Below are 22,988 nucleotides of genomic sequence, written 5' to 3'. Positions count from 1 at the left end.
AGTCCATGGGATTGCTAGGAGTTGGACACAACTGAGCGACTTCGCTTTCACTTTTTACTTTCGTGCATTGAAGAAGGAAATGGCAACCCACTCCAGTGTTCTTGCCTGCAGAATCCCAGGGACGGGGGAGCCTGGTGGGCTGCTGTCTATGGGGTCGCACAGAGTTGGACACCACTGAAGCAACTTAGCAGCAGCAGCCGGCCTTCCCAGTACCTGTATGAAAGAGCTTCCAGGCATATATATAGTCATTCACTCATTAAATGGAATCTTTATGGAATATAGCATTCCAGATTGTGAAGACTGAGAGATAAAACATAGCCATGAGACAATATGTTCTTTAGAAATATCACATAATTTTAAACTAATGCAACATTAACAGAGCCATTGGTTGTCAAGAGAAAATTACGATTAATCTAGACCTAAAAATATTAATCAGTTTTCATAGTAGGGAAGACTTGAGAAGAAATGTAGGTACCTTGTCACTACAGTCAACCCAGGTACTTTTGGCTCTGACAAAACTGTGGGGGACCTGCTTAGCCCTTCTTAAGTAACAGAAGTAGCAAGGGGATAAGAGAGATTCTCCATTCCATCCTCAGTGCGCAGTGAATTTGACTTTACCCTGGATATCTCAACTTCAGAGCCCAACCTAGAGCAGGAAGAAAACTTTTCACTCAAGCTGTTTACCAAGCTTCAGAAGTTCTAACCAAAGGCACTAATGTTCCTCAACAGCCTCATTTTTAGAACCAACTTCATATTCCCTCTCAAACCTCAGTTTTCTTTTAATAATATCTTAAATAACTTACATCTGATGGCCTTCAAACTTTTTGGAACAGACTTTTCCTATTTATGGATATTTACTTATTTATCAGATAACTTAATCACAAATTATTATTCTAATAATGACTTGTGCATAATTAGAATATATACAAAATCCAGACAGAGGGTGAGAAAAGATAAACAATATTTATACCTTATATTCTAATTTTTTGTTAAAAGTACCAATAGCTTTGTGTCCTCACAAAAATATTATCAACCTATTTTAGTCAAAGTAATGTAGTTGAATTCACTATATTATTTGTGAAAATATTTTTAACACTTTAATGAGATAGCAATTCTTGATTCAGTTTATGCCAATCACTGATTTTAATGGCTCTCATAGGTTAAAAGTGTATCTTGCAAGAATACATAATCGGAATGTCCGTATTTGTAATTTCTACTTATATCCATCTTTTCAATCTTACCTACGAATTATGCAAAGGTTGTATGTTTAAATTTATCTAGTAAATTTCCACTGTCCTTGATGTCAGCCCATTGTTTCTTTACTATTTGTAAATGATAGCACATTGATAAAATCCATTTAATATTCATTGAGCTTTTCACCTAGTGTGTTTTAAAATATTGTAAGCTTCCAAGTATTGAACAGAAAGTGAAAGTGAAAGTTGCTCAGTTTTGCCCAACTCTTTGTGACTCCATGGACTGTCCATGGAATTCTCTAGGCCAAAATACTGGTGTGTGTAGACTTTCCCTTCTCCAGGGGATCTTCCCAACCCAAGGATGGAACCGGGCTCTCCTGCATTGCAGGTGAATTCTTTACCAACTGAGCCATTAGCAAAGCCCTTTAGAAAAAAGTCACTCAGTTGTGTCTGACTCTTTTCAACCTCATGGACTAAATACTCCATGGAATTCTTCAGGCCAGAATACTGGAGTGGGTAGCCTTTCCCTTCTCCAGGGGACAACCCAGGGATTGAACCCAGGTTCCCACATTGCAGGCAGATTCTTTACCAGCTGAGCCACAAGGGAAGCCCATCATAATAACTAATAATAATTGAAAAATTCCCAATATAAGGCAGTCTCTTTAATTTTTCTATACTGTAATTTTGTGAAATAGGTCCTATTTCTGATGTCTATTCAAACATGAAGATACATATATAAGAGATTTGATAGGTGAAAGCAATTTCCACAGCATGTTCTAACAACTTTCAATGTTATCAGGATTCTTTCATAAAATTGTACTTTCTCAGTCATGTACTGTATCTTGAAAGAACAGCAAAACATAAGGAAAAGTGTGTATGTGTTTTAAAAATACCTACTGTATACTATAGTACAGAAAGGTATCTATCTTCCCAGAAAATTACAGCAACTTTGGTACATTTTTTCTCTATAAAATTGAACATTAGCCTTCAACATACTTGGTCACAAAATAATGAATTTCTGTGTATAATACTGTTTTTCATGGTCACTCTCAATCTCTTCACATAGTAAAGAAAGATTTTATCAAAAACATACCAAATCCATCACACCTGGCACACGAGAATTGCAAACGATTGCAATCCAGTGAGAGCAAACCAGAGAAAGAAGGAGTCACCATCAAGATTACTTCCTGCTCCTCCCTTTCTGGCTCTAGAGACAGATTTCTAACACACCAATCCAGTGACAGGCCGTGCAGATATGCTGAGCTTTTTTTCCCTTCTTATTTTTAGATTCAAATGAATAAAATGAATGCTTTAGTGATTTACCTTTACATTTTATCCTACACGCACCCCAGCATTTTGAGCTCCCCAAGGTGGACTTGCCCTGCACTTGTCCTACCACTGGAGGTAGAAATGTGTTGCTAACATCTATAGTGGATGGTGCGAAGAACTCTAGAACCACATAATCTTTTCTGGAGTCACTAAAGGTTTTCTGAGTCCAGTGTCAATTTCGATCCCCTCAGAATTGCCATGTAATGGAAATTAAACAGCTCACATAAAATTACACTGAAATCCAGCTTTCTATTTGCAGAGATAAAATGAGAGGGGGAATGATTGGGGAACGATAAGCCTCCTTATCACATCTTGTGTTAGGATCTAGGGCATTTTGAAAGAAGATTAGACTGAAAATGCATGGTACTCTTTTCTCTGGGGATAAAAATGAATACTGGAAAGATCTGTATTTCAAGAGATGCAAGTATCCCCCCACTTTTATTGTGACATAGAAGAGCTATAGGATCTTGGCAACTTCATTTTATCTATTATACCTCAGTTTCCTAAACTATAGATTGGAGGTGTTAGTTGTAGCTTGGTGGTTTTCAAAGTTTATTTGGCCAGCAAAGCCTTTTATTACATGACATCCAAGATGGCACAATAAACACAGATAAGAATGAGAGCCTGAAGCACCCCTTTCCTCTCCTATACAGCAACTTGCAACAAGGTCACACTGGGGAGCCTGAAAGTGTCAAAGAATACAATTTGAAAAACACCAAATGTGGTCTCAAGGGCCCTCTGTATCTCTAAGACACTATGATCAATGAGTCAGGAAACTTAATTCAGCTTTATGCCGTCTCCTTACCTCAACAGATGATGACTCAACATTATAAAATGGAAAACGTATGTAACTCTGTCACTTAAAGGCAGAAAAATTTTAGTCCAGACAATTCTATTGAAATATTTTCATCCACATGGAGTTTATCCTCAACAAGGTCACTGAGGTTATTAACTAGACCCTTTGTACTCAAGCATTCCTAAATAAGTTAAGTCACTATTCATTAACCTTCCCTTTTCTTGTTAAATAGCAGCATTAGAAACCATCAATAGATGAGTGCTCAGACTATACTTCTCTTGATGTGTATCCTTATTTTTGCCTTGCTTTTTGAGATCAGCAAACAAGCCAAAAGCCCAGGAAGGCACAGAGGCAATGGGGACATAGCTATATAAAGAAAGCTTTCATTAACCTTGCTGACCCCCCATAATTTCAAATGTCAGCAGCTAATCAGAGACTCAACTGACATCATCAATGGTTGGAAAAGAGAGAGATCCTGTGGGATCAATCTTTTCTCATAGTCTAAAATATATATTTATAACGCCATAGGGTTACTTTTGCTCTGAAGAGATGGTGGGAAAATTTCCCTCTACTATATAAATACATGCTTCTAATGCTGAAGTTAATCATTAATTTTGATGGAACAGTAAAAACATTCATTTAAATGTCACAATCTGACTACATTATTGGCTTCTCTTCTACTAAATTCTCTCATGGCATTTTGACAACATGGGCAGCTGTAATGTTTGGCTCACTAATCCAGAAAAGAAAAGGTAAGTGAAACTATATTTTTTTTCTTACGAAGGATTTCTTTCCATGAATTGTATCCATTTCAATGGGAAAAAATACAGAATAAAGTATTTTTTATTTGTTTTTTTTTTAAAAACTTTTCATTTTATATTAGACTATAGCCAATTAATAATGTTGTGATAATTTCAGGTGACCAGCAAAGGGACTCAGCCATGCATATACATGTATCCATTCTGACCAAACCCCCCTTCCATCCAGGCTACCACGTAACTGAGCAGAGTTTCCTGTGCTATCAGTTCAGTTCAGTTGCTCAGTCGTGTATGACTTTTTGTGACCCCATGGACTGCAACACACTAGGCCTCCCTGTTCATCACCATCTCCTGGAGTTTACTCAAACTCATGTCCATTGAGTTGGTGATGCCGTCGGTCACCCAGATATTATGTACCCCAGTTTACTTCATCACATGGTTTTGTTCTTACAAGTCTGAAAGTTTTGGCTTAATTCCTTCATATATATCAGACTATTAAGTACTCACCATGCTATTAATTTACTGAAAAAAAGGTCAGTTTAACAGAAAACAAAATTATTAAAATTAATAATATAATTTACAATATACTATTGGTATACTTGGAAAAGATCAATTTTACTTTTCCCTGACAACTGTTACAAGCTTAGTGAGTTATAGAAACATTTTGAGATAGAACTTGGATGCCTTCAACATTAAAAGCCTATCTTAGGGACCAACTCATGAACAATGTCCACTTTCCAAGGTTCAACTTAATTTTATTTTTACTTAAGTGAGTGCTATGCATTCTATGTATAATGTGGTTAACTTAAGAGCAAAAAATTAGAGGCTTGGAGCATAGTGCTGATTGCCAGAAGCCTTTGCTTTACCATGAATATATCTAATTGTCTCCTATTTCTACATTTTGAGTATCTATACAGAAAAGGCTGCAATCAACGTAAACGTCACAGTAAAAGCTAACCAAAAGCTTTTAAGTAGTTAAAAGCTAACTATTTTCCGCTAGTGTATACCATTATAGCTGGTATATAGCAGGAATTTTCTTTTTTAAGTAAATGAATGAATAAATGCATCTGTTTATCCAAATAAGATGCATGGAAACAAAATCTGCCATTTGCTTATGTCCTATTTCCCAAAGATGACTTCCTACAGCATTTATGTATTAACCATTCTCTTTTCTGTTCAGTCTCTGAAATCTTAAAATTCAGTTAAAATGTCTTAGTTTATGTTTTCTAGGCTAGCAGTTATTACTCCTTTTCTGGCTAATGTTGGCATTAATTTCTGGTATAATTCATTCTGTCTTCAAAATACCATTGAGAAAGACTCTTATATCCCTTCATTACCCACAACTTATTTGAGCATTAAAATTTCTTAAATTATCCTTTAGTGCTGTTGCGCTGGTGACTCTCATAAGTTTGTAAACAAATACATTTGTTCTCTATATGTTTGTGCTTTGCCTTCTAAACAGAGTGACTATGAACCTAAAATCTTTATCGTATTCTCAACAGGCTTTGATGATACAATTAAAATACAAAGTAACCAGAAGTTAAATTATCAATAAGAGTCATTTATTTTGCATTTTTATTTTAAAGAATACTTAAGAGAATTGTGATGAATTAGCAGTGACAAACTACTTCTTGCAAGCTGATTTTGTGTGGAGAGTTTAATTAAACATTGCAGCTGTTTATCTCTATGGTGATTAAATTTTCATATGTAAATTACATGTATTAAGATCAAGATACTTATGTAAATGTCACTTGCCTTAATGTTCTGTGTTACTGTTATTAACATCTAACCATCAGTTTATAATCTTCTTGTATTGCAATTTATTGGCATGGCTACATTGTTAAGACAATTAGCTTCAGATTACAAGAACAAACAAGTTTATTTTGTTTTTTTATCTACAGTCTAAAGTTTATCACACAGTCTAAATATATTTAGAGAAAAGCAAACTCTAATGCTAGAGTAGGAAATGGCAACCTACTCCAGTATTCTTGCCTGGAGAATCCCGTGGACAGAGAAGCCTGCCAGGCTACAGTCCATGGGGTTACAAAGAGTCAAACATGACTGAAGCAACTTAGCACGCACACAAAATCTAAAGCATTTAGGAAGGAAGAGCACCTATCTACTTCCAAATTCCATTCCTTAAAGAATGCATTCTATGTATTATATAAATGTATATAAATATATGATTAAGAAAAATAGCAACAAATAAAAACAGTAATTTTTTTCAAGAAATGTAGAGCATGTAGACAGTAACAACAAATATAGCATAGAATATATTTTGGAGTTGCTATGTGGGTATATCAACACATTAGAAAAAGAAAATCACTTCAAATCCTCTCTATGTAAAGTATCTGCTCAGTTTTCACTTTCAGATGAGTTCTTTACCCACTAGGCAGAGGAAAGGGAATATTTAAAGAAAAGTTGCTAAGAAAATCTTCAAATAATAATGACGATCCTCACATTGCTCAATATAGCTCCCACGTCTACATCAGCACACTGTTTAAACCATTAGAAAGTCACTCAAAATATCATTGGCACTTAAAAATTGTTCTTTGCAGATACTAGAGATGAGTCAACTGAAGAATGTGTCCCCTCTGTGGAAATATTTGTGCTGTCTTATTATCCACATTTAGATTCTTCCTACTATAGTATATCAGGCTCTATCATTATATCTGAATTAAGACATATAATCTATTCTCTATGGTTCTGATGACATTAATAAATGAATTTAAAAATGAAACAAAATAAATTTTTTCACCTTTACTTGATGAGTACAGCTATTTACAGCAGTGGTCCCCAAACTGTCTAAATGGTGATCTCCTTAAAATCATCCTAATATATGCATATTTTCATAAATTATAAATGTTTTCCACTTAGTATGTTATGTATTGGCAAAGCTTTATTTTCTGTATATAATATATAATCCAAATAGATAGAAGTTCTAATATTTTTTTCCCACATTACATCAAATCACTATTGCTATTCACCTGGGTGAATACTCCAAATATTTCAGTTCAGAGGGTTATATATAAGCAACTTCAGGTCTTATTAGAGCTGGTAACACTTCTCTGCTACTGATTTTACCAACACTTGCATCTATATTTTAGGTATATTATGTTTACAAATTATAAGAGGATAGGAATGAAGAGAAGTGATAGGTTTAGAGAAATAACTCAAGAAAGAATGAAGAGATGGAGCCAAAGCAAAAACAACACCTACGTGTGAATGGGACTGGTGATGAAAGCAAGGTTTGATGCTGTAAAGACCAATATTCCAAGGAACCTGGAATGTTAGGTCCATGAATCAAGGCAAATTGGAAGTGTTCAAACAGGAGATGACAAGAGTGAACGTTGACATTCTAGGAATCAGTGAAATAAGATGGACTGGAATGGGTGAATTTAACTCAGATGACCATTATCTACTACTATGGCCAAGAATCCCTTAGAAGAAATGGAGTAGCCATGATAGTCAACAAAAGAGTCCAAAATGTAAAATGACACAATGATCTCTGTTCGTTTCCAAGGCAAACCATTCAATATCACAATAATCCAAGTCTATGCCCCAACCAGTAACACTGAAGAAGCTGAAGGTGAACAGTTTTATTAAGACCTACAAGACCTTCTAGTACTAATAGCGAAAAAAGATGTCCTTTTCATTATAGGGGACTGGAATGCAAAAGTAGGAAGTCAAGAAATACCTGGAGTAACAGGCAAATTTGGCCTTGGAGTACAGAATGAAGCAGGGCAAAAGCTAATAGAGTTTTGCCAAGAGAATGCACTGGTCATAGCAAACACCCTCTTCCAACAACACAAGAGAAGACTCTATACATGGAGTTCACCAGATGGTCAACACCAAAATCAGATTGATTATAATCTTTGCAGCCAAAGATGGAGAAGCTCTATACAGTCAGCAAAAACAAGACTGGGAGCTGACTGAGGCTTCGATCATGAACTGCTTACTGCCTAATTCAGAATGAAATTGAAGAAAGTGGAGAAAACCACTAGACCATTCAGGTATGACCTAAATCAAATCACTTATGACTATACAGTGGAAGTGAGAAATAGATTTAAGGGACTAGATCTGATAGACAGAGTGCCTGATGAAATATGGATGGAGGTTCTTGACGTTGTACAGGAGACAGGGATCAAGACAATCCCCCAGAACAAGAAATCCAAAAAAGCAAAATGGCTGTCTGAGGAGGCCTTAAAAATAGCTGTGAAAAGAAGGGAAGCAAAAAGCAAAGGAGAAAAGGAAAAATATACCCATTTGAATGCCGAGTTCCAGAGAATAGCAAGGAGAGATAAGAAAGCCTTCCTCAGCGATCAGTGCAAAAAACTAGACGAAAACAATAGAATGAGAAAGACCAGAGATCTCTTCAAGAAAATTGGAGATATCAAGGGAATATTTCATGCAAACATGGGCTCAATAAAGGACCGAAATGGTAGGGAACTAACAGAACCAGAAGATATTAAGAGGTGGCAAGAATACACAGAAGAACTGTACAAAAAAGATCTTCATGACCCAGATAATCACGACGGTGTGATCTCTCACCTAGAGCCGGACATCCTGGAATGTGAAGTTAAGTGGGCCTTAGGAAGCATCACTATGAACAAAGCTAGTGGAGGTGATGGAATTCCAGTTGAGCTGTTTCAAATCCTGAAAGATGATACTGTGAAAGTGCTGCACTCAATATGCCAGCACATTTGGAAAACTCAGCAGTGGCCACAGGACTGGAAAAGGTCAGTTTTCATTCAAATCCCAAAGAAAGGCAATGCCAAAGAATGCTCAAACTACTGCACAATTGCACTCATCTCACATGCTAGTAAAGTAATGCTCAAAATTCTCCAAGCCAGGCTTCAGCAGTACATGAACTGTGAACTCCCTGATGTTCAAGCTGGTTTTAGAAAAGGCAGAGGAACCAGAGATCAAATTGCCAACATCCACTAGATCATAGAAAAAGCAAGAGAGTTTCAGAAAAACATCTATTTCTGCTTTATTGACTATGCCAAAGCCTTTGACTGTGTGGATCACAATTAACTGTGGAAAATTCTGAAAGAGATGGGAATACCAGACCACCTGACCTGCCTCCTGATAAACCTGTAGCAGGTCAGGAAGCAACAGTTAGAACTGAACATGGAACAACAGACTGGTTCCAAATAGGAAAAGGAGGACGTCAAGGCTGTATATTGTCACCCTGCTTATTTAACTTCTATGCAGAGTACATCATGAGAAGTGCTGGACTGGAAGAAATACAAGCTGGAATCAAGATTGCCAGGAGAAATATCAATAACCTCAGATATGCTGCAGATGACACCACCCTTATGGCAGAAAGTGAAGAGGAACTTAAAAGCCTCTTGATGAAAGTGAAAGAGGAGAGCGAAAAAGTTGGCTTAAAGCTCAACATTCAGAAAACGAAGATCATGGCATCCGGTCCCATCACTTCATGGGAAATAGATGGGGAAACAGTGGAAACAGTGGCAGACTTTGTTTTTGGGGGCTCCAAAATCACAGCAGATGGTGACTGAAGCCATGAAATTAAAAGATGCTTACTCCTTGGAAGAAAAGTTATGACCAACCTAGATAGTATATTCAAAAGCAGAGACATTCCTTTGCCGACTAAGGTCCGTCTAGTCAAGGCTATGGTTTTTCCTGTGGTCACGTATGGATGTGAGGGTTGGACTGTGAAGAAGGCTGAGCGCCGAAGAATTGATGCATTTGAACTGTGGTGTTGGAGAAGACTCTTGAGAGTCCCTTGGACTGCAAGGAGATCCAACCAATCCATTCTGAAGGAGATCAGCCCTGGGATTTCTTTGGAAGGAATGATGCTAAAGCTGAAGCTCTAGTACTTTGGCCACCTCATGCGAAGAGTTGATTCATTGGAAAAGACTCTGATGCTGGGAGGGATTGGGGGCAGGAGGAGATGGAGATGACCGAGGATGAGATGGCTGGATGGCATCACGGACTTGATGGACTTGAATCTGAGTGAACTCCGGGAAATAGTGATGGACAGGGAGGCCTGGCATGCTGCAATTCATGGGGTAGCAAAGAGTTGGACATGACTGAGTGACTGAACTGAACTGAGTTCTGATCTCTCTTCCTCTTTTGATAAGAGACTAATCCCTTCACATGGGCTTCCCTTGTGGCTCATCTGATTAAAAAGTCCACCTGCAATGTAGAAGACCTGGGCTTGATCCCTCTGTTGGGAAGATCCCCTGGAGAAGGGAGTAGCTACTCATTCCAGTATTTTGGCCTGGAGAATTCCATGGACGGTATAGTTCATGGGGCCGAAAAGAGTCATACACGACTGAGCAACTTTTACTTTAATCCCATCACAGGGACCCCATTCCTATCATGCTTCATAGCTATATACATATCCCCAAACTCAGCTGAGTTGCATATACTAAAATGCTTTAGCTTTTTACACATCAATCATACCTCAATAAAATATTTTTTTTTAATTAAAAATGACTCAGGGAAAAACATCTATGGTATATCTAAAAAAGGCAAGTAAACAAAGGCTTTGAGAATCTGGCAGTCTGTGGTTTTATATGTATGTGCATATGTACATATGATACAGTTTAATAGTATTATAAAATTGCATCTCTAAACAAAAAACCATCTGAGACATGGTGGGGTGTGGTGGGGAGGGGACAAAAAGGTTATGTGTGGTATTACAAAAGCTAAAAGAACAGATTGTTCCAAGATACAGAAAGTGATCCTGTCAAAAGAAGATTGAAGAATACGCATCGACTTAGTAACACAAAGGTCACTGGTGGCTTTGATAATGTGGTTGAGATCAACACTAGATTGGACAAGCAGTAACTAGAGGTACATAAGTGGAAATTGTCAGTCTTTCTAAATCATAAGAAATTTGAAAACCAAACGGAAGAGAAAGATAAGGCAATAAACGGAAAGTAGCATGAGATTCTGGGAAAGATTTGTGTCTGGTTTTAGGGGATGGGTATGATACAAATGTGTATCCATTACAACCTAATTTTATTGTGAGACTGTCATGAACTGGATCTTTGCTTTCTCTCAAAGCTCATAATTTTGAAGCCCTAACCCTCAATGTCATGATATTTAGATATAGGGCTTGTGTGATCTTTAACTCCTGCCTGAATACATTTAAACTGTTTCCTTATATTTTTTGTCCAGTTTTATAGTTTTTTCTTATGCTATGAAGGTTAGTCCTTAACCATTTATTGCATCATGGAGGAACACAGTCCCCTGATGTTGTGTCATCAATTTCTAAACTCAAATTTATTAACATTTTCCATGATGGTTTTAGATTTGCCTATTTATTCAAATAATTTGCCTCTTTAACCAAATTATTTCATTAGGTTTTGTTTCATATATTTTGAGGATATTACTCTGCATACAGCTTCAGAAAAAATCACATTCTATTTGTGAATTCATTTTATTTACCCTATCCCTCAGAGATTGTTTTATTTTGCTTTGATTTTACTCAAGTCTATTTTACCTGGTATGCACAGAGCTACTCTAGGTCCTTTGTAATTAATGTTCACAGGTATAAATCCCTCAACTCTTCAACTTTCCATTTTTCTGGCAACATTAATAGTTCAAGTCTTTGAGATACTACAATGATTTCTGAGAAACTGAGGATGGTTGCGGCAGGGGTTGAAGACAGGCATAATGTTTACAAGAATTGAAGAGGAAGCAGAGTATGGTAAGAGAAGAAATCCCTGGAGCTACAAAGACAGGCTTCAAACCTTGTCTTGATCAGGTACCACCTAATGGTCTGGGGAAATTCACTTAACCTCCTTGTATCTCATTTTTCTTGATCGGTAAATGAATGGGTAATAGTAGCAGTACAACCTCTTTTGGTTATTATAAGAATTAAATTAATTTATAAAACATGCGGAACTGACTCCCAAAAATAATAAGTGCTATGTGTTTGTTAAATAAAAACAGGGATTAGACATCATAAGAGAGGAACAAGAGGGTTAGGTCTTCGTCTTTCAAAGACAATATAACTAGATTTTATTTCACCCACCTAAGAATATTTTGCTTTCCCAAGTAAATTTAATCTGACCATACTTCTTGTTATTATTTTTATTATATGTTTGAATTGAATAGGAACAATTGCATGATGCCTCCTTTTTTCATCTATTGATTCAGAAGTTACCCATTCTATTATTAAGTGTTTTACTGGATATTTACTGGATTCTCTATGAGTTACCACATTTCTACATATCCTTTAAGCAGAGCCTTTTTTTCCAGCCTAGTTTACCAAGGATGTTTGTATAGGAGACAGCCTATGAAGATATACTGTCTCTTTTTGGAACAAGTAGCAGGTTTGTTCTCTGTCCACTATAATTGACATGCTGTCTTCCTCTGGAGTGTCAGCCTGGCTTTGTCCACTATAAAAGGTTCAGGTTCTCTAAGCTCAGAGTTCCTTAGCTGTGCACAAGATCCTCTGCCACACGTGCAGCACCTACCTGGTCCCTCCGTATCATCTTCAAGGGACTCAGGGTAAAAGTGCGCTGATGCAAACATAAAGCTCAAGCTATTGGCTACACTTTGAGTAGACAAGTCCTTGCCTTCTCACTAAGGAGTCTCATGTCTTTTTCCAGCATCTGCAAAACAGAATCTGACAGGATTAGGGTAGAACAAGAGAGTAAATCATCTAACTGCAGAGTCAGATAATATCTTCAAATTTGGTATTTTGTTCACCATGGGGTTTCTGTATTCATTTTCTATCTCTTAAAATACTGTTTTAAAATATTATTTTATCTTGATTGCTTGAGAGATTTTGACACCTCCATAAACTTTTTTTTTGCCCAAAGTGAATGTCATGTTCCCTCACTGTAGTTCCAGAACTTCTTCTGAGTCAAGAAACCCCAACAGGAGAAATAAGTGCTATCAGAAGTGATGAACAGAGATTCTGGTAAGTAGAAAACATTAGAAATTGATCCAGTTTTGGCTCTGAGCAGCTGCCCAACTACTGCAAACTGAAAGTAAATGTCTCCTACCTACTCGGGTGGTGGTGTGCTCTCCACTCCCCATCTGGATAGCTCCCAACACTTTTAGTCTGACCTCAGAAACTTTAAGGGGAAAGATTTAATAGTAGCACTGAGTGCCTTGTCCCCAAAGAACAAAAGTTATCCACATGTATCATAGTATACTGAAGAGATGTGCAGGAGAGGAGTGATTCAAAAATGTAGCTTTATTTGTAACAGGTTCTCAAGTTTAAATCTTATCCAGTTTCACAGGGTAGTGTATGTCCAGAATCAGCTAATGCAGTTTGATCAGAGTTCACTGTAGGGAAGGGAACCTAATGTAACCTTGCAGATGAGAATCAACCCCAAAGAGCTGATTCAACGTATTATTGCTGTGGCTTCAACAACTAAATATAAAACCACTGTTAATATTTACATGCTTGTAAGTGGCAGAGGGGACCATCCTGACTGAAACAGCCACAGGCAGACTTATGCTAGAACCTTTGGGATCCCACAGTAACAATACCTCTTTGAGCCATAAATCTCCATCACTGTCAATGATGATTTGACCAATTGGAAATTCTACCAAATGCAGGGAGCTTCCATGAGAAGGCAACAGTTTGGATGTTGGACTTGCTATCCTCTTTATGTGGCTCAGCTAACAGCTTGTCACTGGGCACTTGTGGAAGCTGAATGTCTGACACATGGAAATCTGTCATTCTCCATCCTGATGTCCTATTTGGGGTTGGATCAAATAGACTCAACAACTAACAAGGTAGGGAGGACCTAATTAGCCACATTTGTCAAAGGGAAATTGCTTATTCAAGTGCATAACCAGTCCTGCCCCAACACCATCTTGGCTTTACATGGAAAACTAGCAACTGTTCTTTGGGAGAAAACTTCATCCTTTACTCTGCAATATGCTCTTGATTCACAAATGTTCTCCTAAATACCTGTGACATAATCTACGTTGATGCTTTAGCTAAATGGAAAGCCAATGTGTGAACTGGGCAACCTCCTATCTCATTGCCAGACATGGAGAATAGAAGCAGATGTGGTCACTCCCAACAGTCAGAACTCAAGGCTGTTACAGCTCTGTTCTTCACTTTAGAAATTTTACAGCTATATGCCTCTTGGGTTATTGCAAATAGTCTGGCTCTTTGATTAGCTACTTGAAAAACTAGACTGTCAGATTAAAATTAGCCTTCTTTGAGTCCACAAACTATAGAGAAACACATTTCAGCTGCTGTCAGACTATTTGGGTCACTTACATGGACATGGTAGAAAAGATCCATTCTCTAATAAAACCAACTAGAATCAAGCTGCTGACTGAGTCTACACTCCCTAGACTGTTGCCATTTCTTCTCAGAAACACTGTACAAGAATGGCAACATAGCCACTATCACACAGGGGTATAAAGTAAAGGACTCTTATGATTTCTGAAGCTGAGGCTGTCACTCCTATTTTTCAAGTTACCATGATGGTATTACAGTCTAGTTAGTTAACTCTGGCACTACCACTATGACCCATGAAATTAATTTTTGCTATATTTTCATCTCTCATTTGCATTTTCATCAGATTATTTTTGCATTCACTCAACTTTTGTAATGAAACAATAATGAGCTGACACTGAAAGTTTTTAATGGACATGACACTCTCCCTACCATCCATGTGAATCTGGTATACTTGAGACCTGGATGGCATCCTCAAAAATGAACTCAAGACTGATATAAAGTCTAAAGATTTCTGACTCTATCTCCTTAACCTCCTCTTGCACTACAAATTCATAAGACACTTAGATCAAGAAAAAGATCATAGCCTCTCAGCCACTTCCTGGTCAAAAATCAGGACAAAGAAATAGGGAGTCATTTAGATCTATGTTGAAAATTTGGGATTTCAAACTGAACATTCCAGAGCATGATGCTTCTTTTCTCTCCTGTCAGAAACACCTGTGCAGATTGCTTGATGCTGTCTATAGGTAGCAACACAGCCAAAAAAGAATCTAGGAAATCCTAACTTAATTCTAGTTTAGCCATTTGGATTTTCCATTGGACTGAAATGGTCTTAGATCATAAGAATAATGACCACTGATTTGAGTACATTACTCACCATGTACCCCATCACTAGTCCATGAAGGCCATAGTAGAGTAAAACAGCAATCCAAAAACTTACTAAGAAAGCCATCTGTCTTTCAAGTGTAGGTTGAGATGGTGTAAGAGATGCATCCAGCTGTTTGTGGGCATGGTCAAGGTTTATACTGCAGTGGAACATATCCCACTGCTTTCTAGTAAATATAAAATGCTTCATGAGATGAACTGAGTAAATTTTTTCTCGGTAGTAGTTCAATTAATCACAGTAGTCAATGGCGTGGTGTATTCAGGGAAAATGTTCTGCTGTATAGACATGAAGCATGTGTACTCTGGAAGACAACTCTTTCTGCGTCTCTCACACTCCACACATTCTGTGCATAAAGGTGACTTCTATCTTTGCTCCAGATTATCTTTTCAAGGCTATTTGTAAAGCAAGCAGTACTAGGATATGTAGTGAATCCTTCTGGAGCATTGGGGCAGGCATACTAACTGTAGTCTAATAAGGATAATGTATCCTCCAAAGCAAAGGGCAGGCAGATTAACAGCTCTATTATAAAATAAACAGGATACACCCAGGTAGGTGGGTTTAGTAGCTCAGTCGTGTCCGACTCTTGTGACCGCATGGACTGTAGCCCGCCAGGCTCCTCTGTCCGTGGGATTCTCCAGGCCAGAATACTGGAGTGGGTTGCCATTTCCTCCTCCAGGGGATCTCTCTGACCCTGGGATTGAACCGGGTCTCCTGCATTGCTGGCAGACTCTTTACTGACTGAACCACCAGGGTAGGATCCATCTTCTGTTTTGCAATTCAGTATGCATACAAATGTCATGTGATTCTCATCATGTTGCCCTATGAGAAATGGGTCTCATGATATATATTTCTGATGCACTGTCAACTACTATTACTATAAGTAATAAAAGAATCCTTTATATCTGACCCAGAAATGTCTTCTGCCAGCATCCATGATATTACAGCAAGCTAATTTATTAGCTTGCAAATCAGGTAAAAATTTAGAACTTTCAGAGTCTTTGAAAGTAATCCTGAGAGCAACCATTAAAACCCATGCAAACTGGTATAGCTAAAAATCCTACAGAGGATCTCAAATTAAATTTTTCAAAAGATAAAACATTCTAAAAAGAAGTCAGAAAAGTAGGAATAGAAAAATAAGGAAGTAAAATGAAGGGAATAAGCAGAAAATACATGATAAAATGATAGAATTAAATACAATACCTAATATTGCCTTAAATGTTATATATAAAATACTGTACATTAAAAAAAAAAAAAACAGAAAAAAAGTCAGGATCAATAACAAGCAAGATCCAAAGACATATTGCATATTAGAATGTTTCTTGGTTTTTCATGCTCTGTTCACTTGCATAGCAATATTGAGATCATTTGCCAAATTCTATTAATTGATCGATTAGGATTTTATCATTACTTTATTGCTTTCTCAGTTCAGTTAGTTCACTCAGTTGTGTCTGACTTTTTGCGACCCCATGCACTGCAGCACACCAACTTCCCTGTCCATCACCAACTCCCAGAGCTTGTTCAAACTCAGTTAATGCTATTTTTACAATATTGAGTCTTTCCAACAATAACTGGAAATTGCTTCATTTATTTTTATTTTCTTTCATATTTTTAAATAAAACAATTTACAAAACATATAAATATGCTGTCTACAAGAGACCCACTTTAGACTAGAGACACATAAAAACTGAAAGTGAAGAGATAGGAAAAAATATCCCATGAAACTGAAAATCAACAGAAAGTTGGAATACTCATATAAAAAATAGACTCTAAAATAAAGACTGCAACAAGAGACAAGGAAGGATACTACATAAAGATCAAGGGATTGATCTAAGAAGAAGATATAACAATGGTAAATATAGATGTACCCAACACAGGAGCACCTCAATATATAAATCAACTAAATATTAACTGCCAAAATAGGGGAAGTTGACAATAACACAACAATAGTGAGGGACTTTAACAGCCCAGCTAAACCAATGGATAAACCATCTAGACAGAAAATTAATAAGGGAACAAAAGTCTTAAATGACACATTAGACCAGATAAATTTAGTTGATATCTATAGGATATTCCATGCAACAACAGCAGAATATACTTTCTTCTCAAGTGTTCATTGAATGCACTTGGAACATTCTCCAGGATAGATCACTTCTTGGGTTACAAATCAAACCTCAGTAAATTTTAGAAAACTGAAATAATATCAAGCATCTTTTCCAACCTCAAAGCTATAACATGAGAAATTACAGGAAAAAAAAAAGTAAAAAGCACAAACACATGGAGACTTATCAATATGTTACTAAACAGCCAATGAATCATTGAAGAAATCAAAGAGGAATTTAAAAAATACTTGGAGACAATGACAATGAAAACACGTTGACCCAAAATCTATGGGATGCAGCAAAAGCAGTTCTAAGAGGGAAGTTGATAGCAATACAATCTTACCTAAAGCTTCAAGAAAATTTTCAAATAAGTAACCTAACCTTACATCTAAAGCAACTAGAGAAAGAAGAATAAAAACCAAAGTTAGGAGAGGGAAAAAATAATAAAGATAAGAGTGGAAATAAACAGAATCAAAATAGAAAGCAATAGAAAAGATCAATAAAACTAAAAGTTCATTCTTAGAGAAGATAAATAAAATCGATAAACCTTTAGCCAAACTCAGAGTTTCAAAGAATAGCAAGAAGAGATAAGAAAGCCTTCTTCAGCGATCAATGCAAAGAAATAGAGGAAAACAACAGAATGGGAAAGACTAGAGATCCTTCAAGAAAGTTAGAGATACCAAGGGAACATTTGATGCAAAGCTGGGCTCGATAAAGGACAGAAATAGTATGGACCTAACAGAAGCAGAAGATATTAAGAAGAGGTGGTATGTTTGGGAATGCATGTACACCCATGGTGGATTCATCTCAATGTATGGCAAAACTAATACAGTATTGTAAAGTAAAATAAAGTAAAAATAAAAATTAAAAAAAAAAGAAGAGGTGGCAAGAATACATGGAAGAACTGTACAAAAAAGATCTACACGACCCAGACAATCATTTTGATATGATCACTAATCTAGAGCCAGACATCTTGGAAAGTGAAGTCAAGTGGGCCTTAGAAAGCATCACTACGAACAAAGCTAGTGGAGGTGATGGAATTCCAGTTGAGCTATTTCAAATCCTGAAAGATGATACTGTGAAAGTGCTGCACTCAATATGCCAGCACATTTGGAAAACTCAGCAGTGGCCACAGGACTGGAAAAGGTCAGTTTTCATTCCAATCCCAAAGAAAGGCAATGCCAAAGAATGCTCAAACTATCACACAATTGCACTCATCTCACACGCTAGTAAAGTAATGCTCAAAATTCTCCAAGCCAGGCTTCAGCAATACGTGAACTGTGAACTCCCTGATGTTCAAGCTGGTTTTAGAAAAGTCAGGGGAACCAGAGATCAAATTGCCAACATCTGCTGGATCATTGAAAAAGCAAGAGAGTTTCAGAAAAACATCTATTTCTGCTTTATTGACTATGCCAAAGCCTTTGACTGTGTGGATCACAATAAACTGTGAAAGATTCTGAAAGAGATGGGAATACCAGACCACCTGACCTGCCTCTTGAGAAATCTGTATGCAGGTGAGGAAGCAGCAGTTAGAACTGGACATGGAACAACAGACTGGTTCCAAATAGGAAAAGGAGGACATCAAGGCTGTATATTGTCACCCTGCTTATTTAACTTCTATGCAGAGTACATCATGAGAAACGCTGGGCTGGAAGAAACACAAGCTGGAATCAAGATTGCTGGGAGAAATATCAATAACCTCAGATATGCAGATGACACCACCCTTATGGCAGAAAGTGAAGAGGAACTAAAAAGCCTCTTGATGAAAGTGAAAGAAGAGAGAGAAAAAGTTGGCTTAAATCTCAACATTCAGAAAACAAAGATCATGGCATCTTGTCCCATCACTTCATGGGAAATAGATGGGGAAACAGTGGAAACAGTGTTAGACTTTATTTTGGGGGGCTCCAAAATCACTGCAGCTGGTGACTGCAGCCATGAAATTAAAAGACGCTTACTCCTTGGAAGAAAAGTTATGACCAACCTAGATAGCATATTCAGAAGCAGAGACATTACTTTGCCAACTAAGGTCCGTCTAGTCAAGGCTATGGTTTTTCCTGTGGTCATGTATGGATGTGAGAGTTGGACTGTGAAGAAGGCTGAGTGCCGAAGAATTGTTGCTTTTGAACTGTGGTGTTGGAGAAGACTCTTGAGAGTCCCTTGGACTGCAAGGAGATCCAACCAGTCCATTCTGAAGGAGATCAACCCTGGGATTTCTTTGGAAGGAATGATGCTAAAGCTGAAACTCCAGTACTTTGGCAATCTCATGGGAAGAGTTGACTCATTGGAAAAGACTCTGATGCTGGGACGGATTGGGGGCAGGAGGAGTTGGGGATGACCGAGGATGAGATGGCTGGATGGCATCACTGACTCGATGGACGTGAGTCTGAGTGAACTCCGGGAGATGGTGATGGACAGGGAGGCCTGGCGTGCTGCGATTCATGGGGTCGCAAAGAGTCGGACATGACTGAGTGACTGAACTGGACTAACATCAAGAAAAAAAAGGGAGGGCCTAAATTAATAACATCAGAAATGAAAAGGGAGAGGGTACAACTGACACCACAGAAATACAAAGGATTATAAGAGATTACTACAAGCAGCTATCCACCAACCCAATGAACAGTCTGAAAAAGTGGACAAATTCTTAAAAACATACAACCTTCCAAGACTGAACCAGGAAGTAAAAGAAAATGCGAAGAGACAAATCATCAGTACTGAGATTGAAACTGTGATTAAAGAACTTCCAAAAATAAAAGTTCAGGACCAGATTGCTTCACAGGTGCATTCTTTCATATTTTTAAATGAGACATAATTTACATTACAAATACCTTCTACTTTTGTTAGGTTTATTATTCAGTTTTTTATAATTTTTGCTAAATATATGCATGACGTTTTTGTGGAAAGATTCAGTTTCTAACAAAGTTTTTGGTGTGTAATGATATTCTGCAAGTAATTTTCCCCCAGTTTTCCTCTATAAGAAATCTTAATTGCTTAATAACAATGATAATATCTGAAAAGAATGACAATATAGTCCCTTCTTTTGTAGTCTCATACTTTTATTTTATTCTTGTCTTAATCATCCTCCAATATAAAAGCTGTAACAATCATGATTTTAAACATTCTTCTCTTATCCCTCAATAAATCATGACTGTTATTTCTTTTTGAGTATCAAAAAGGAGATGTATTGCCAAATTTGGTTCAGAAATTTGTTCAAAAATTTTTTCTATATATTACCAGAATTTAATTAAAAATCATTTATGGATGTTTACATGTATCAAATATTTTTCATCAGCCATTTATAGAATAATATGTATTTTCTCTTTGAATTTTTAGGTGAATCACTTTGAAATATTTCAAATATTGAAATTTCTTGTTTCCTTGGGGAATATAATCCATTTTGCTATAATGTATTTTTATGTACATTGTTGGATTTTATTTACATTTTTATCTCTATTCAGAAATCAGGTTGCCTATGTCTTTATTTGTCACAATTATTTTAAGACAACAATCTCTTGTAATTATTTTTGAGTAACTTCTTTCTATTCTCACGAAAATTGATATAAATAACTATTTATTTCCTAAAGATTTAATGATTCTTAATTTCAAAATTATGTGGGTCTGGTGTTTTGTGGGTATATGTCTGAGTAGGGTGGATTGTGGATTACAACCTAACGATTATGTTCTTTAATTGAGAAATATGTATTTATATTTTCAGTTTCTTCAGAATCACATTTTATTAAATTTCACTGTTTCCTGAAAATCGTTTACTTGGTCTGAATTTTAAAATATTTAAAAATATTTTCAGATATATTAGGTCTAAATTTTCAACTACTTAAATTATGAAATTATGTATGATATTTTACTTTGACTATAAAACATCTGCCATAATATATCTCCTGTCTAATTCCTTCCATATGTATATATACTTTCTCTATTTTACAGGATCCATTTAGGCAGAAGTCTGTTTTTCAAACAGCCAAATTACAGCATGCCACACACGTAATTCTTCTTTTTTTAATATGATAAAATCTTATATGTATATTCCTTTTTTCCTTTTTAATATCCTGGTAAGACTTTTTCTTTAGATGTCCAATGTCTACTTTTAAAAATAATTTCACTGTTGTTTTAGAATTTTAGAAAATTTTCAGTTTTAATACAGAGGATATAAAACCTCTTTTCCCTTATTGTTAATATATTACATTATTATGACACATCTTGATTGACTAATTTTAGAAACAATTTTGATAACTTAATATTAAGTCCATACTTTATTTAAACATTAGTTTTTCCCTAAAATCAATTTTCTGTTTTAGAATCCCAATCACAGTACATTACACTAGCCGTCATATCTTAGGCTCCTCTGAACTACGCCAGTTACTCAGATTTTCCTTGGTTTTGATGATATTGACAGTTTTAAGATATACTAGACATGTATTTAGGACTTCCCTGATGGCTCAGATGGTAAAGCGTCTGTCTACAATGTGGGAGACCCAAGTTCAATCCCCGGGTTGGGAAGATCCCCTGGAGAAGGAAATGGCAATCCACTCCAGTACTATTGCCTTGAAAATCCCATGGACAGAGGAGCCTGGTAGGCTACAGTCCGTGGAGTCACAAAGAGTCAGACATGACTGAGCGACTTCAGTTCACTTCACTTCAGATACGTATTTTATAGAATTTTCCTCAATTTCAGATTTCTTTTTTCATTGGTAAATTGGGGTAACATTCTCATCATATCACATCAAGGATATACAGAATGAACATGAATTATTATTGATGATGCTATCTTGATTACCTTGCTGAGATAGTGTTTGTCAAGTTTCCTTTTTTCCCCCTTTTCCATTCTATACTTTTTGGATGAAAGTCACTGTGTGCATTCCATGGTTAAGGGTTGGGAAGTCATGTACCAGTTTCTTAAAGGAAAATACTTCACAGTTGTTTGCAATTGTTCTGCACAGGAGACTTGTCTATTATCCTCCATTAATTTCTTTATTCAATCATTTATGTATATCATCTGTTTGGGCACATGCATATTTTCCATATTTGGGTTATAATTTAACAGTACTTATTTTATTTGCTTAAACATGTTCCAGCTTTGGCTATTGGAATCTCTTTCAGTTGACTTATGTGTCCTTTTGATGGATACCATTCTGCTTTTTAATCACCTTATTTTCTGGAACTACAAGATGCTATAGGTTCATACTGTGTGTGTATTCTCCCTGCCCAACCCTAAATTCAGCCACTTCCCCAAGGAGCTCTGGTTCTGTCTACTGGAGAATGTTTAGTCACGAAGTCATGCCCTACTCTTTTGGAAACCCCATGAACCATAGCACACCAGGCTCCTTCGTCCTGGGATTTCCCAGGCAAGAATACTGGAGAGGGTTACTATTTTCTTCTTCAGGGAATCTACCTGACCCAGGGATGGATCCTGTGTTTCCTTAATTGCAGGCATATTCTTTATCCCTAAGCCACCAGGGAAGAAGTCACTGGAAATAGTATTAGAAGCAAAATGCAATGTCTTATGTTTTTATTTCTCTTAGAAAGGCTTCTAAACGTATACATTTTCAATTATTTTTCCCAGCTAAATATATTTGAGTCATAGTCTCAAATACATTTAGTCTCAAAGAGACTGCTTTATCAAGTTTAAATTTTTTATATATAGTATTTTTATTATCACTAGGTTCTAAATACTCTCTGATAGAAATCAAAACCTGGAGCCAAACATCCTGCAGTGTGAAGTC

This window comes from Ovis canadensis, chromosome 2 (genome assembly GCF_042477335.2).
Source record: "Ovis canadensis isolate MfBH-ARS-UI-01 breed Bighorn chromosome 2, ARS-UI_OviCan_v2, whole genome shotgun sequence".
NCBI classification, from domain to species: domain Eukaryota; kingdom Metazoa; phylum Chordata; class Mammalia; order Artiodactyla; family Bovidae; genus Ovis; species Ovis canadensis.
The sequence above is the reverse complement of the archived record's forward strand: the minus strand, read 5'-3'. Positions refer to the sequence as shown.